We start from the raw sequence: 7,588 nt of genomic DNA, 5'->3' as shown, positions 1-7,588 counted from the left end.
GGAGGGCGAAAGAAAGTTCCCTCCGAGGCCGCTCCGAAATCGGAGCGGCCTCGGAGGGAACAGGCGGCGTGCGCTGGGCTCGGCCCGCGCAGGTTGCACAAATGTGCACCCCCTTGCGCGCGCCGACCCCGGATTTTATAAGATACGCGCGTATCTTATAAAATCCAGCGTACTTTTGTTTGCGCCTGCTGCACGAACAAAAGTATGCGCTCGCGCAAGGTTTTAAAATCTGCCCCTATGTTTTTATAGCTCCAGTAGCTCACCGCAAAGATGGCGGAAGCTTGGTTGCGATCTTATACAGTTGGTCAGTCACCAGGTTATATTGGAAGATAAGGCTTGTCAACTTGAGACGTGCAGGTGGTAGGTTATCATATCTATCCTAGCTGACAGACTTAAGCATCATTACATTTTTACAGGTACACGTGTGGCTCTGTCGTTTTGCACTCCCTGTGCTAGGGTGCTCAGTAGCATCAGTCCATGTTATCTGGAAATGGATTTAGCGGAGCAGGATGGATGACTTGTGGATTGGGATGCTACAATGTGGCGTATGTGAAGGTAAACGTCCTTTTCTTATTTTCAGTGCTGTTGGTGAGGGTGAAAGGTCAAAGTAAAACGGGCAAATGGGTTTGAGAGAGGCATGTTTCCTTTGCTTTGCAGATACATATGAATCTTCCTTATGTCTTGAATAGCATTTGATTTAATTTCCTTCTAGTTATGATAGTGTGTTTTACACTAGGAATTGATTATATCTGAATTTCTATTCCCTTCTCACCGATTCCTGTGGAGTTAGGCCACTTCTGGCCTGTGGTATGAGCTGATGTTAAGGCTGAAGTAAGTTCACATTGCTTTCAGCCAATTCCAATAATTGGTGACCTTGGGAGAGTGACTCTGCATATTAATAATGGAGTAAAGAGGGACTTACAAGTCACAAAATAAAATAACCACTACATGATTCTGAGGGGGGGGGGGGCGGATTTGAGGGCAGCCTAAAATCTCAAATCTAGGCGATTTATGTGTTTTTTCTACGATACAGATGGCTTCTAAGCCATGTTTTAACATAGGATACAATTATTTTTATTTAGTAAATTACCCACATTTTTTGACTATATAAACCTCTAAGTTACACTTTAAGGTGAAGTGAACCCTCTAATATTTAAGAAGACAATTTTCAAAGTGATTTCCACAGGTAAATAGCAATTTATCCATGTTAATCTGAGGTTTGATAATTGCTCTCCATCAAAAGGTCTAGAAGGTGTCATATTGTTCTACAACACATGGACTTTAAGCCTCATAGAGAGGAGGCCTTGTTTAGGCTGAGTAGAAAAGTGTTGACATAGAAATTACATTTTCAAATCTGTGAATTTTTAGAGTTAAGGGATAGAATTTAAAAGATGCACGCGATTCCTGGCGCACGCACATAGATGCGCTGATTTTATAACATGCGTGCGCCAGCGCGTGCATGTTATAAAATCGGATGGCCACGCGCATCAGATTTTATAATCTGTGTGGGCAGCGTGCGCAAGGGGGGATGAACTTTTGCAAATTGGAGCGGAGTGGCAGGGAACTTCCAGTACCCCCCTACCTAAATTCCCTCCCTCTTCCCCTCTCCTCTCCTCCACACCCCCTAAACCCTTCCTATATATCCTTTTTTTTTTTCTTTTGCAACTTACTTCAGGGAGCGCGAGTCATCAGGACAACATACAATGGCACTGTCCCCGCCCCCCCCTGGCCCGCCCCTTTTAAGAGGCCCAACTTGTGCTCAAACCCGGTTTTACACGCGTGACCAGGCCCCTTTGAAAATTCACACGGCACGGGCAAGGCCTGGCCACACGCATAAACCCCAGGTTTTATACGCGCAGACCTTTTAAAATCTGGCCTTAAGTGCATAAAAATTAGAATATATCTGCATAAGTAGCATCTGCTCATGTACATGCTATTTTAGAAACATCAACATGTAGTTTCACTTTCACATGCACATAATACGCATGTAAAATTTGGAGTGTTCTGGGGCATTCCAGTGCAGAGCCAACATTTACGTACATAATTTTAAAGGACCCTTCCTTGTATAGATTTGCAAACTTACATGTGTAATTTTATACCTGCTAGTTATCTTGAATAAGTGATATTAAATGTGTTTATTGTGTACTATTGGCTGGGTGAGATAGCTGGCTAGGGGGAGTTCAAGCTAAAGAATCAGGAGGTTCTGCATAACCTGGAGAAGGACTGGGCGAACTGGTGGAATAATTGGTAAAACTGGTAATGTCAGTTAACGTGCATGCACACCGACTTAACCTGCATAAATCATGATTTCCACAAGTAAGTCCTACATTATTTTCACACACAAAATTTACGTGCATATATTTTTAAAATAGGTAGGAAAAGTATGAGCTTTCAATGCATTGAAATCCTGGCTGTCATTATACTGCATGTATTCACGTGTAAGCATATATATGTGCATGTCGCATGGTAGAGATATGCGTGTTTTATAATAAGCGCATATGTGATACGCACGAGTTATAAATACTGTCATTAATCTATGCATGGCCATATACGTGCACATGAAAGTTATCCTCCCTGTGTGAACGTCTCCAGAAAAATTCTACCCACACAAAAAGGCAGTTGCATGTGTCTTGCATGTACTTTCTCCCTGCGGCAATTTTCAAAGTGAAAGTATGTGTGCAATTTACACCAATGCAGGCAGTTTGAAAATTACCCGTGTGAAGTTTCAGTTCTTGTTCCCAATAGAAATACTAGAGTCTACCGCCTGGAATCACTTCAGCAAAAATTATGAAAACAACTTATTTTTTCCTCAATCAAATAACTTTATTAAATAAATATTTAATGTTTACATATATAAAAATATGTTTTGGCATAGAGAATTTATTAAATATTAATTTCTTTCAATGATCCATTTATGCTGCTTTATTTAAGAAAAATGTCATTTCAAAAGTTAGTTGTTTTCATAATTGCTATTTACTGTGCCAAATTCTGTCATTTACAGTACATGCCTAAAATATACATAACAGAAATTAACAATAGTTCTGATTAGAAATTCCGTATTTTACAGAGCATATTTTTACTTCCAGTAGATACTTTAACAAATAATACACATCACAAGAAAACAGAAGAATGTCACAACTGTCCAGCTGCAATATCACAGCTGACCAGCTTTAAATAAGTGATCTACCATGTCCATATTTTGAATACTGTGAAACAAAATGTTTAAAACTAAAGAGGGTGCTGATTAACCATAAAATAGCTGAGCAGGCCCTCCAATTGGGCTAACTGATTTAGATGCAAACCCTTGCTATTGGCGCATTTATTCCAGAATTACTCTAAAGTTCCTTAGCTTCAGTTACAGTCCTCTTTCCGTCAGCCAGCCACAGCCTTAGCACCAAGCATCAATCCAGACACAGTACTCAGGGCTGAAGTGGCAAAACTTCCCTCTCGCCATGCTAGTGATCTTAATAAAAGCTAGTTGAAGGCCATGCAACTGCTCCATCTCTGCCATCTGATCAACAGATGAGACTAGAAAGCAGCCCAGCTGTGTACAGAAAGTAATTGCTGAAATGTTCATGCTTCCAACTGGGCAGTTGGGATGAGAAATAATGGTGCCCCTGGGAAACTGGGATGAGAGTGGCAGGCTTTAGTTTTCAGTAGCATCTTCCTCATGAGAAGGTTGACTAACTTTATTAGAGACACAGAACGCACAGTGCATCCTTTTGCCTGGAAACACCAAGAGAAGGAAAATGTCCAGCTGTAACTACAATGTTAATGAATATCACAGCTGGGCTGATGTTCGAAGGAACCTTATAGACATGAAAAATACTATACAGCAGTTAGGATACTTCAAAAGCCTGATGCATGCACCTTTTCAGGTAAATAGTTGAAGGAATCAATGGCACTGAAGAAATAATAATATAGCACAATGCATTGTACTTTCTATTCTACCACTTCTCCTTCTATTGATGCTGCAGATGGATGTAATTAATGAAGAGATTATTCAGCAAAGTACAGAATCACTCATCACACAGCAGAAATCATTCACTTAAGTCATAATAAAATAACAAAATATATCCATTTCATAATTGTGATCAAGACCATGCAAGGGTTAATTTTTCCAAGGGCCTTCCTGCAGGTAAAATCGTGTTTTGCATGCAGAAGTTGCCTTTGATGAATTTGCCAACCCAATATGCTCGCAAACCTAGGTGCGTACGTCATCTTTGCACATGACCAGACGAATTCCCAGGGGTAGAGCTGGGGAGGGGTTTAGACTTCCACACATACTTTTCAATTTGGATTGACGTGCATAAGTCCGTTTCGCCAGCTAATTTATCTACACTTGTTACAAAATTACCTCCATAGGGGCCGATGCAAAAAAAAGCACGGAAAGCGAGCGCTGAAAAGTCAGCACCCGCTTTCTTAATGTGCGCATGGCGCCCGCAAGGGGGGGGGGGGGCCATGCTATATGCAAATTAGGGGGTCGCGCTAGCAAGGAGGCACTAGGCTCGCTTGTGTGCCCCTAGCTCCTCCTTGCTAACACAAAACCGCGGCGGCTGCCGGTTACAAAAACCAAGGCTGGTAAACTCGGCATCGGTTTTTCATAACCGGCTGTCTGCCAGTAATGAAAACGGATGCCGGCGTCCTGTTAGGAAAACCGATGCCGAGTTTACCGGCGTTGGTCTTCATAACTCAGCGGTCTGCAGAGGTATTTTTTTCTTTTTTTTTTTACTTAAGAAGTACAGAAAAGCAGTTTTTTCTGCTTTTCTGTACTACTTTTACCTGTGCTCAGCTATTAACTAATGCCTGCTCCAGGCGGGCGTTAATACCCGAGAGCTAAATGTGCGTCTGAGACGCACACTTTGGTTTTTTTGAATGCGGAGTGAATGAGTAATAGCCTCATTCACGTGCATTTGCGTGTGATGAGCGCTATCGCACTCACTCCGCGTTGGACGCGTGTTAAATAGGCACTAATCCCCCTATAGCATTAGGGGGTGGATTAGCACCTATTTAACCCTGGTCCGACTGCGGGTTATACAGTGCACTCAGCTGAGCGCACTGTATTGCATCGGCCCCGTAGTGTGCAGTCAGCAGTTTCTTTTACTTGAAGTAGGTCTTTAAGCGTTAAGTGCGCCGGTGCACAATCTGAAACGAATCATCTTTGTGTTACAATTACATTTGCTTTCCACTTCATAACCACAAGTAACAGGCTATCCTGAATTTCTGTCAATGATTTTATATATAATTAGCAACTGGGACCATCACTTCCATCCCTAGTGTGGGCAATACACCAGTTTAGAAAGTACAGTGGTAACTCTGAAGCACCCTCTCTATTAAACAACGTTAACAGTTACAAAGAATTCATCTCTCTCCAGCATGCATGTGTATGGATCCCTAACATCATAGTTTTTCTTGTGGAGTGTTCTTTCTGCCTCAGAAGAGTTATAATTATTAAAGCAACCATTGTTGCTGGAACACATTTCTGAAATGATTGAGCCTTCTTCACTTCAGTTTTTTCTTGATAGATGTGTTACAGTTTAAAGATATCCTTCTGTTCCTTGCTTGTTTAAGCTACTATCTTAAACCTCCATTGAGCCTAGGACACTGATGGAATTCGTGGGTCCTGTATACTATGTGTGATGCCTTTTACTTTTTGCCTTAGCCAGACAATTTAGCTCTGCAAAAGCAGCAGGAGCCTGTCCCCCCTTTATTTTGCTTCTCGGGCAACACTAAGCATTCTACTACTCCTTACCATGTCTATAGCCCTCTCAAAGATGTGCCCTCCCGTTCCACTTCCCTAGTTATGGCTCTGCTGGATCCAACTCAAGAATTATCCAGATACACTGTTGTGCATGACCTTTTGAGACCACATTGGTTCCATCACAGCCGATGTGCTCATCAAGCAGGAATAATTGATTTGATGATACTGTGAAAGGTCATAACTATTGTAGCATTTGGAAAAGGGAGAAAAAAAAAATCTCAAACAAATATAAAAAGTTTGCAACAGAGCAGTTTAGAATCTAGGAAGAGCCTGGCATTGGCAAAGATAGTTTTCAGAAGAAGGGTTTAGCCTTTTGAAATGCAGCCAGTTAAAAAAAAACATGCATTAACGTATATAATATTTACCTAACCTTCGTAATGCCCTACCATAATTAATTCTTCCAAGTAACATCCATAAATGGGAGAACTCCATGAAATATCAAAACAGACTAATTCTTTGGCGAGGCAGAAAGCAGTGAAGCAAAAACCCAAACTGGATCATTTCATTAAATCAGCAGAAGAATTGATCAAGGTAAGCCCTATGCCTCTTCCACTCCATAAATGGTCTTCCAGAATTCAACAACCAGCTGTTTGGCAGGAAGAAGAGATGGGGATCTGAAGGGAAAACATGCTGACTAGTGTTAAAGCTATTAGTTCCTTGAGATAGTTGAAATGCAATCACGTTTGGCTATTCTTCAGCATTACTAGAGATTGTGGCCACCTTAAGTACTCAGATTTTTTGATGGGTGGAGTTGCATTTCGGGATTATTGGGTGACATTTTTCATAGTTTTTCTTTGCAAGAGCTGGGATTTGATAAAATGTCCCAGGAGGGTGAAGGGAAGATGATCAGGCTTTTTTTTTCTTTCTTTTTACTGTGTGTTTTAGGCTGCCAGCTTCTAGGCTGATTTGGTTAATCGCGGATTATTGCTTTCCTATTTGGCTCTTACCTGGGTGTCCCTGCAGTTTGCTAGGTTTAGATTTCAGTTATTTAGGAAGAACTCTCATGCTCTGGATACTAGCCGCTGCCTTCTGACAGGAAGAAGCCCATTTGTATTATACGGTAATCAGGAGCATTCCCTCTTTTAGCTGGTTAAAGGCACTCTGCTATTGGTCTCAGGCTTCCTAATACAAAAAATGCAAAATGATACACTCAGAAGTGTAACAAAAATATCAGTGCAAAACATGTATGCCCCACATACACTGGGAAAAAAAAAACCAAACAACCTTTAAAGATGACCAAAATGCTATATATCTTTTTGCATTCTATAGTGAACTCATTGTCCGTCTATGCTGCACTGTTTTCATCCCTGTTCCATTATATTTCTGTCCAATAGGAAATGCAGATATCTCGCATTAGTTACCATACTTCATTGGGGCATAAAGAACGACCCAGGCATTAGTTCTTTCATATCCCATACAATTCAGATGGCCAAAAAGTTGAAGGTTTGATTCTGCAATCCATCTGTGGCCTGCAAGGAGGCAAATCCCATTACTTTACATGCCCAGTACACAAATAATTCCCACAGAAATCTGCGGTGTGACAGTGCTCTGCACCAACGCTGTTGATTTTTATGCTGTTGAAGTTGTTGTGTGCGAATACAAAACTCCATTAGAACAGTCTCGGTGAATCTGTTACTCAGCCAAGTGCTGCTTCGCTATAAAGCACTTCATTGTGAAAGCTGCTCCCTCCAGCCAGTGCCTCCCGGGCTCTGCTGAAAACAAAGGGGCTGTCTTAAACTGGCTTTCCCGGTCAACAACGTGAAAAAAGAAAAAAATATTGAGGTCTGACTGCAGAGATTTATCATTGATTTCCAATTTGTTTTGAGT

The 7,588-nt window shown here is 41.3% G+C and overlaps 1 long non-coding RNA gene across 1 annotated transcript in view; it reads left to right on the top strand.

The window, feature by feature from the left end:
• The first annotated feature begins 247 nt into the window (after positions 1-247).
• Positions 248-7,588, top strand: part of LOC115098901 — a 106,674-nt gene continuing 99,333 nt past the window's right edge. The window contains exon 1 of the long non-coding RNA XR_003858635.1: positions 248-555. This is a non-coding gene — a long non-coding RNA (uncharacterized LOC115098901). The remainder of the gene's footprint in view (positions 556-7,588) is intronic.

This window comes from Rhinatrema bivittatum, chromosome 9 (assembly GCF_901001135.1).
Source record: "Rhinatrema bivittatum chromosome 9, aRhiBiv1.1, whole genome shotgun sequence".
NCBI classification, from domain to species: domain Eukaryota; kingdom Metazoa; phylum Chordata; class Amphibia; order Gymnophiona; family Rhinatrematidae; genus Rhinatrema; species Rhinatrema bivittatum.
Note: the sequence above shows the minus strand (reverse complement) of the source record. Positions and strands in the feature narration are given on the sequence as shown.